This window comes from Nicotiana sylvestris, chromosome 10 (genome assembly GCF_000393655.2).
Source record: "Nicotiana sylvestris chromosome 10, ASM39365v2, whole genome shotgun sequence".
Lineage (NCBI taxonomy): Eukaryota > Viridiplantae > Streptophyta > Magnoliopsida > Solanales > Solanaceae > Nicotiana > Nicotiana sylvestris.
Genome location: NC_091066.1, coordinates 150,068,944 through 150,078,377, shown reverse-complemented (window position 1 = coordinate 150,078,377; position 9,434 = coordinate 150,068,944).

The window sequence follows — 9,434 nt, the reverse complement described above, 5'->3', positions numbered from 1 at the left end:
CAGGAAATCTACTCGATTTGCGAAGAATAGATCCAAACGTGATCTCGCTGATATTAAGTGTTATAAGTGTGGAAAGTTTGGTCATATTTCTCCAAACTGCAAGCTTCAAAAGCTAAAAACCTTAGAACTCGATGATGAGTTACACGATAAGGTTTATGGCTTGTTATACACTTCGGGATCAGAATCTGACTATTACTCAGAGACTGAATCTGAAGCTGAAGTTGAGTTAATTGATTTTTCTGATAATAATAAAAATGTAGATATTTCTTGCACTACATGCAAAAATGATATTTGTGCTTGTGATAGTGATGAATTTTATAAATTGAAATCACAATTTGATGATCTTAATATAAAAACTATTACATCTGACAATGTAATAGAACTTTTAAAAGAAGTTACTGATGAAAAACTTCGTGAAAAAATTATTACTTTAGCTGCAAGTTCAAGTTCTAGTAGTTCAAAATCTGTTGAAAAATACAAAAACGAATTTGAACACTTTGCACCATATTCTTTATCTGAAATAAATAGAAGACTTCAAAAGTCCACTACTCCTAGTCGAGATACTTCTTTTGATGATTTAAAAGAAGAAATAGAAAATTTGAAAAGAGATATTAAGTCTCTTAAGCAAAATCAAATGATTTGCGATCACCGTATTACTCAAATTGAGAAGAATAATTCTCTACCTGAATCTTCGACTAAAGGATTTTCTGATTTTTCTAATGATAAAGGAAAAGAAATTTCTGATGAAAAATCTGATTTATTTTTAGGTATGATGCAAATTATTACTGCACACAAATGGTATATTAAATGTACTATTTTGATTGATAATAATTTTTCTATAACTGATATAGCTATGATTGATAGTGGTGCAGATGTAAGCTGCATTCAGGAAGGATTGATTCCTACTAGATATTTTCAAAAGACTACTCATTTGGTGAAATCCGCTTCTGGTCATGCTTTAGATATAGAGTACAAATTGCCTAATACTCATATTTGCCAGAATAAAGTCTGTATTCCACATTTCTTCTTTTTGGTAAAAAACCAGTTATACCCTCCAATCATACTTGGAACACCTTTTATTAATGCTATTTATCCGTTTAATAATATAGATGAACATGGTTTTTCTGCTAATTATCAAGATAAAAAGATATGTTAATAATGCGGCAGAAAAGGAACGAGGTATTCCTCGCTTAGTTATAAATTATAAACCATTAAATAAACATCTAAAATGGATTAGGTATCCTATCCCTAATAAAAGGGACTTGCTATCTAGGTTATATGACGCCAATATATTTTCAAAATTTGATTTAAAATCTGGTTATTGGCAAATTCAAATATTTAAAGAGCATACTTATAGAACTGCTTTCAATGTTCCATTTGGACAATATGAATGGAATGTTATGCCATTTGGTTTAAAAAATGCCCCTTCTGAATTTCAAAAAATTATGAATGATATTTTTAACCCATATTTGAATTTTATCATCGTTTATATTGACGACATATTAGTGTTTTCCAAAACTTTGGAGATGCATATCAAGCATCTTGATATTTTCAAGAAAATTGTTATACAAAACGGTTTAGTAATTTCTAAATCTAAGATGAGTCTATTCCAAACAAATGTTCGTTTTCTAGGTCATAATATTTGCCAGGGAAAAATTACCCCAATACAAAGATCTATTGATTTTGCCTCAAAATTTCCTGATGTTATCACTGACAGGACTCAATTACAAAGATTTTTGGGAAGTCTGAATTATATATCCCCTTTTTATAAAAGTTTGTCACGAGATCTAGCCCCTCTATACGATCGGCTGAAGAAAGATCATAAACACCCTTGGACTAACCAACATACTGAGTTAGTCAAAAGTATTAAAGGGCGTGTTAAATCTTTACCTTGTTTAACCCTTGCCAATCCTACTTGGCAAAAGATTATCGAGACAGATGCGTCTAATGTTGGATATGGAGGGATTTTGAAACAAGTAAATCCCAATAATAAGAGTGAATACTTAATAAGATTTCACTCTGGTAAATGGACCGAAGCCCAGAAGAAATACGCTACTGTGGCGCATGAAATGTTAACAATTGTTAAGTGTGTATTAAAATTTCAAGACGACTTATACAACCAAAAGTTTTTGATAAAAACTGATGCTCAATCTGTTAAATACATGTTTGACAAAGATTTTAAGCACGATGCTTCAAAATTAATATTTGCTAGATGGCAGGCTCAGCTAGCACCTTTCGATTTTGAAATACAATACAAAAAAGGAATTGATAATTCCCTTCCGGATTTTCTATTTCAAAATCGAAAGGTGCTAGCTGAGCCTGCCATCTAGCAAATATTAATTTTGAAGCATCGTGCTTAAAATCTTTGTCAAACATGTATTTAACAGATTGAGCATCAGTTTTTATCAAAAACTTTTGGTTGTATAAGTCGTCTTGAAATTTTAATACACACTTAACAATTGTTAACATTTCATGCGCCACAGTAGCGTATTTCTTCTGGGCTTCGGTCCATTTACCAGAGTGAAATCTTATTAAGTATTCACTCTTATTATTGGGATTTACTTGTTTCAAAATCCCTCCATATCCAACATTAGACGCATCTGTCTCTATAATCTTTTGCCAAGTAGGATTGGCAAGGGTTAAACAAGGTAAAGATTTAACACGCCCTTTAATACTTTTGACTAACTCAGTATGTTGGTTAGTCCAAGGGTGTTTATGATCTTTCTTCAGCCGATCGTATAGAGGGGCTAGATCTCGTGACAAACTTTTATAAAAAGGGGATATATAATTCAGACTTCCCAAAAATCTTTGTAATTGAGTCCTGTCAGTGATAACATCAGGAAATTTTGAGGCAAAATCAATAGATCTTTGTATTGGGGTAATTTTTCCCTGGCAAATATTATGACCTAGAAAACGAACATTTGTTTGGAATAGACTCATCTTAGATTTAGAAATTACTAAACCGTTTTGTATAACAATTTTCTTGAAAATATCAAGATGCTTGATATGCATCTCCAAAGTTTTGGAAAATACTAATATGTCGTCAATATAAACGATGATAAAATTCAAATATGGGTTAAAAATATCATTCATAATTTTTTGAAATTCAGAAGGGGCATTTTTTAAACCAAATGGCATAACATTCCATTCATATTGTCCAAATGGAACATTGAAAGCAGTTCTATAAGTATGCTCTTTAAATATTTGAATTTGCCAATAACCAGATTTTAAATCAAATTTTGAAAATATATTGGCGTCATATAACCTAGATAGCAAGTCCCTTTTATTAGGGATAGGATACCTAATCCATTTTAGATGTTTATTTAATGGTTTATAATTTATAACTAAGCGAGGAATACCTCGTTCCTTTTCTGCCGCATTATTAACATAAAAGGCAGAACATGACCAAGGAGATTTTGAGGGTTTTATCAAACCCTTTTGTAACAAACTATCAATCTCGTTTTTGCAGAATTCAACTAGCTCAGCATTCATCTGGCAAGGTCGAGATTTAGTAGGAATATCATCCTCAGAGAAGGTTTCTTCGTATGGAAGAGTTACAATATGCCTTTTCCTGTTCCAAAAGGCACTAGGGTGATCGGCGCAAACATCAACGGCCATTTTTTCAGCAATCAATTTAATCTTCTGCTGAACTTTTGCAGATTGTATAGTATCGAATATATTCATACTAAGAATTTCTAATTGTAATGAATCAACATGCCTTTGTTTCATATTAATCAAGGCATTAATATCTCTAGTTACGGGATCTGTAACAAAGGAATAACTTATCTTTTTATCTTGATAAGTAGCAGAAAAACCATGTTCATCTATATTATTAAACGGATAAATAGCATTAATAAAAGGTGTTCCAAGTATGATTGGAGGGTATAACTGGTTTTTTACCAAAAAGAAGAAATGTGGAATACAGACTTTATTCTGGCAAATATGAGTATTAGGCAATTTGTACTCTATATCTAAAGCATGACCAGAAGCGGATTTCACCAAATGAGTAGTCTTTTGAAAATATCTAGTAGGAATCAATCCTTCCTGAATGCAGCTTACATCTGCACCACTATCAATCATAGCTATATCAGTTATAGAAAAATTATTATCAATCAAAATAGTACATTTAATATACCATTTGTGTGCAGTAATAATTTGCATCATACCTAAAAATAAATCAGATTTTTCATCAGAAATTTCTTTTCCTTTATCATTAGAAAAATCAGAAAATCCTTTAGTCGAAGATTCAGGTAGAGAATTATTCTTCTCAATTTGAGTAATACGGTGATCGCAAATCATTTGATTTTGCTTAAGAGACTTAATATCTCTTTTCAAATTTTCTATTTCTTCTTTTAAATCATCAAAAGAAGTATCTCGACTAGGAGTAGTGGACTTTTGAAGTCTTCTATTTATTTCAGATAAAGAATATGGTGCAAAGTGTTCAAATTCGTTTTTGTATTTTTCAACAGATTTTGAACTACTAGAACTTGAACTTGCAGCTAAAGTAATAATTTTTTCACGAAGTTTTTCATCAGTAACTTCTTTTAAAAGTTCTATTACATTGTCAGATGTAATAGTTTTTATATTAAGATCATCAAATTGTGATTTCAATTTATAAAATTCATCACTATCACAAGCACAAATATCATTTTTGCATGTAGTGCAAGAAATATCTACATTTTTATTATTATCAGAAAAATCAATTAACTCAACTTCAGCTTCAGATTCAGTCTCTGAGTAATAGTCAGATTCTGATCCCGAAGTGTATAACAAGCCATAAACCTTATCGTGTAACTCATCATCGAGTTCTAAGGTTTTTAGCTTTTGAAGCTTGCAGTTTGGAGAAATATGACCAAACTTTCCACACTTATAACACTTAATATCAGCGAGATCACGTTTGGATCTATTCTTCGCAAATCGAGTAGATTTCCTGTTCGCTTTTCTAGTATCACGTTCTTCCTTAGGCCTATATCTAGACCTCTTTTTCTTATACGGGCTATCCGGGTTAGGGTACCTATGATATTTGGTTTTCTTCTTCCTATTTTGAGTGGAAGTTCCGGGTAAACCAAACTGGGTACAAAAGTCACCTACTTGGGACCTTTCTTTAAGCTTATCTATCTTAAGCTGTCTAGAAAGTCTTAGCTCATTACATAATTTAAGACCTTCTTCTGTACAAACACCTATAAGCTTACCATAGGTATAATTATTATACAGAATCTCTCCGCAACTACCCTTTAACACATTCCTTACTCTTTCAGCAAATAAGGAAGGGAGGCCGTCTATAAACTTGGCTTTCCAGTGTTCATATCTATTCTCGGGTAGTTCCATAACTCTACTCATAAAAGTATCTTTATACCATCTAAATTCACTAAGGGTCTTACATCTAAGTCCATTAAGTAAAGTTCGGACGGTCTGATGATTTGAGGTAAATCTACCATTGAAATGCTCTAAAATTGTAAGTATAAGGGTATAAACTGCATCTTCTCTACCCACTACTAGAGCCATTCCTATGTTATCAACACCTTCGTCGGTTGCAGTAGCATTTATGACGAAAGCCTTTTCCTCTACAGATAAATGATTATCCCACCAGCCACGAAGTTGGCCAGTAAATCCTGCAATAATCATTTTGCAAATAGTTCTATCTGTATTTTTAACACTTTTACAGATAGTCGAATACATAAGCATTCTGTGTACGAGAATGGTTAATTGTCTATCAGTTAGACCATCAAGATTCCATTCATAAATTTCGGAACCGTTATAAGACGTATTAGTCTGATTCCAGTCTCGTTCCTCAATCAACACATCTTGAGGAGTAGGACGAGGATAATAATAGGTCTGCATTCTTGGTTTATCAGCATACCTATGATTTTGTTTAACAATCCCTTTGAGTTTATTAAACTCTGACCAAGTCTCAGTTTTATAATCAGAAACGGTCTCCATTTTATCAGCAAATTTTTTTGATAAATCAATAGGTCTAATATTTAAACCAGAAAGCTTTTTATCTAAAAGCTGAGCTAAGTCATCAAGAGATTTAAATTTAAAATCCTGAATCTCAGGAGGTCTTTGAATATGAGTAAGAATGTTTTGATCAACTGTTTTACTTCCTGAAGTGGAGGCAATATCAGTTGGTCCTTTCTTAGTACCCATTTCTTTTATTAAAATAGTCAAATCATCAAGTTTTTTATCAAGAGAACCAATATGTTCTCCTAAAATTTTAACATATAAACCCAAATAATTGTTTTGAGAAATCAATTTATTAATTTCTGCAATACTAATAGCTGCCACATTATCATCAATAAATTTTTGAAAGGCAGTGAAAGTAATACCAGTATTATTAGGTAAAATAAAGGGAGCCTGAGGAGGATAAATTGCTTTAGTAATATTACCACTCCCGTCTTTATAAGATCTTTCTAATACCTTTATATAAAGAGGTAAATATGTTGTTATAAACCAAGGAACAAAATACATAATTTGATTATGCAAGGCACAAGCTTCATAAAATTCTTGAGATATATTATTTAAATCATCTTTACTATAAGTATCAAAAAACCATGTTTTAAACTGGTTCCATTTTTCACTAAAAAATTCCTTTTGAATATAAATACGGGCCCGAGAACCGGGGCTAAAATCAATTTGGTGTGGAATCATTAAATATTATTGGGGTCGAAATCCATCTCGGATAAAGAAGGAATATCCTTATCTGAAATATTGTCATTATCTTGAACAATATTTGTTTGAGGGTTAATCTTAACCCTTTCAACCCTTTTAACCTTTTGATCAGGCTTATCACTAGCAATAGTGTGTAAAGAAGCCGCACGATTGCGAGCTGGACCGTAAACTGGTTCAACAGGGGAAATATGTTGAATAGCAGGTAGAAGTCTATGATTAGAAAATGAATGTCTATTATAAATAGTAGACTTATCATCAAATTGAATACAAATCCTACCATCTGGATTTTGAGTAACATGCGAAAATTCAGTATTTGACAAGTCGTTAGTAATCTGACTTGGGGATATGACTGAATTTAAAGTCCATGTAGTTGGAAAATTAATTTCCTCCCACCTGATAGGTCTCCTAGTGGTAACCTTGGACTTTGCAAAATTGGTTTCGACCAATATGGTCTGATCCGAAGTATCGTATAACTTACATCTAGGATTCAAAGTAGATAATAGTTTGAAATAAATCCTATAGGACAGACATATAAGTTCAGAACCAGGCGCATAATTATAACCATGCGTTTTCACATTTAAAGTCAAAGCATCAAGAATATTAACATCAGAAAGAGATAGTTGCAGATTGGGTTGAGTATTAAAATATACTGGACCATAGGCCACTGTAGATTCTATCGAACCCATTAGAGACTGTCTGAAATTCAGATTTCTAGCATCTCTAAGAGCTGCTAAAAAGGTCTCTGGTAATCCTTTAAGGGTTAAAGGTTTAAATGCAATTTGAACCATACCAATATGCACATAATGGTAATGATGTTTATATAAATCTATATCATGCTTGTTTAACAAACGAATAGTTTGTTCAGACGAATTTAATGCTAAAGACTGTTCAGTCGTTTTTATCAATTGTTTAGAAGAAAGTTTATCAAACCAACCATAATCATAAATGGTTTTTATAGAAACTTTAGGAATTGTCCATTTATTTAATAAATCAAGGTTTTGAGGTATATCTACCTCTTCAAGTCTAGTACTTTTAGTACTTGTTTCTCCCAGATCCATTCCAAAAGCTTCATATCTATGTTGAATCTTTCATATCTATTACACAATTACCATGAAAATTCCTAGGCTCTGATACCATTTTACACCAGGATCTAGGTAGGCGGGCGGTAGTCCGCACGGCCATCCAGATCTAGCTGCTTTAGTACACTTTTAAAGGTTGGCGGTAGTCCGCACGACCAATAAGGATTCGAAATATACGGAAATTCTATTATAGTTTAATGAATGCACTAATACTTAGTGCATAGTATAGTATAGTATAGTATAGTATAGTATAGTATAGTATAGTATAGTATAGTATAGTATAGTATAGTATAATATAGTATATATATATATACACACTATATATATATACACACACACACACACTATATACTCCAATATATACAGGGACGGGTTCTTTTAGGTATTAAAACGTTTCGACTTATATCAATTTATATATATATATATCAATTAATATATATAATCTATATTCGATATAATATTAGGTATGTATATATAAGAACATGAAGCGCTCGGAACACAGGGACGAGTTCTTTTAGGTATTGATACACTTGTAAATTGATTCATCGACTTATAACCTACTCATATGCATGTATATATATTAACAATAAATGAAAACGTCTCGACTTATATCAATTAATATATGTATATATATATATATATTATATACTATATATATATATATATATATAGCTATATTCGATATAATATTAGCTAATGCACTAATACTTAGTGCATAGTATAGTATAGTATAGTATATATACTAAGTGTATTATATATCAAGGTATATTCGATATATATAGTATAATATAGTATATATATATATATATATATATATATATAAGAATATGAAGCGCTCGTAACACAGGAACGAGTTCTTTTAAGTATTGATACACTTGTAAATTGATTCATTGACTTATAACCTACTCATATGCATATATATATATATATATATAAGCTATATTCGATATAATATTAGCTAATGCACTAATACTTAGTGCATAGTATAGTATAGTATATATATACTAAGTGTATAGTATAGTGTATTATATAATACACTATACTATATATATAGTATAGTGTATATATATATATATATAAATACAGTGATTTTGTTTAATTTATCCATGTTAGGGTTCAAAGTTATATATTATTTGTTCAACCATGTTAGGGTTCAAAGTTAATTTCTCCATATTAGGGTTTAATTTCTCCATGTTAGGGTTCAAAGTTAGCTCAACCATATTAGGGTTCAAAGTTATATATTATTTGCATTTTTTAGGGTTCTTATTAATACATTTAGTCCAAAATATTTAGTTTTACCTACTAATTTGGGGAAGAAATTGTTTGAAGAGAAGAAACCCTAAGAGTTGCACCTTTAGGATTATGTATTGGAATTTTAGTTTATAAATTAAAATTTTAGGATATGACTTGAACTTTTGTGGATATGAGTTGAACCTTTAGGATATGAATTGAACCTTTAGGATATTAGTTTATGTATTGGAATTTTAGTTTATAAATTGAAATTTTAGGATATGACTTGAACTTTTGTGGATATGAGTTGAACCTTTAGGATATGAATTGAACCTTTAGGATATGAATTGGACTTTTAGTTTATGTATTGGAATTTTAGTTTATAAATTGAAATTTTAGGATATGACTTGAACTTTTGTGGATATGAGTTGAACCTTTAGGATATGAATTGAACCT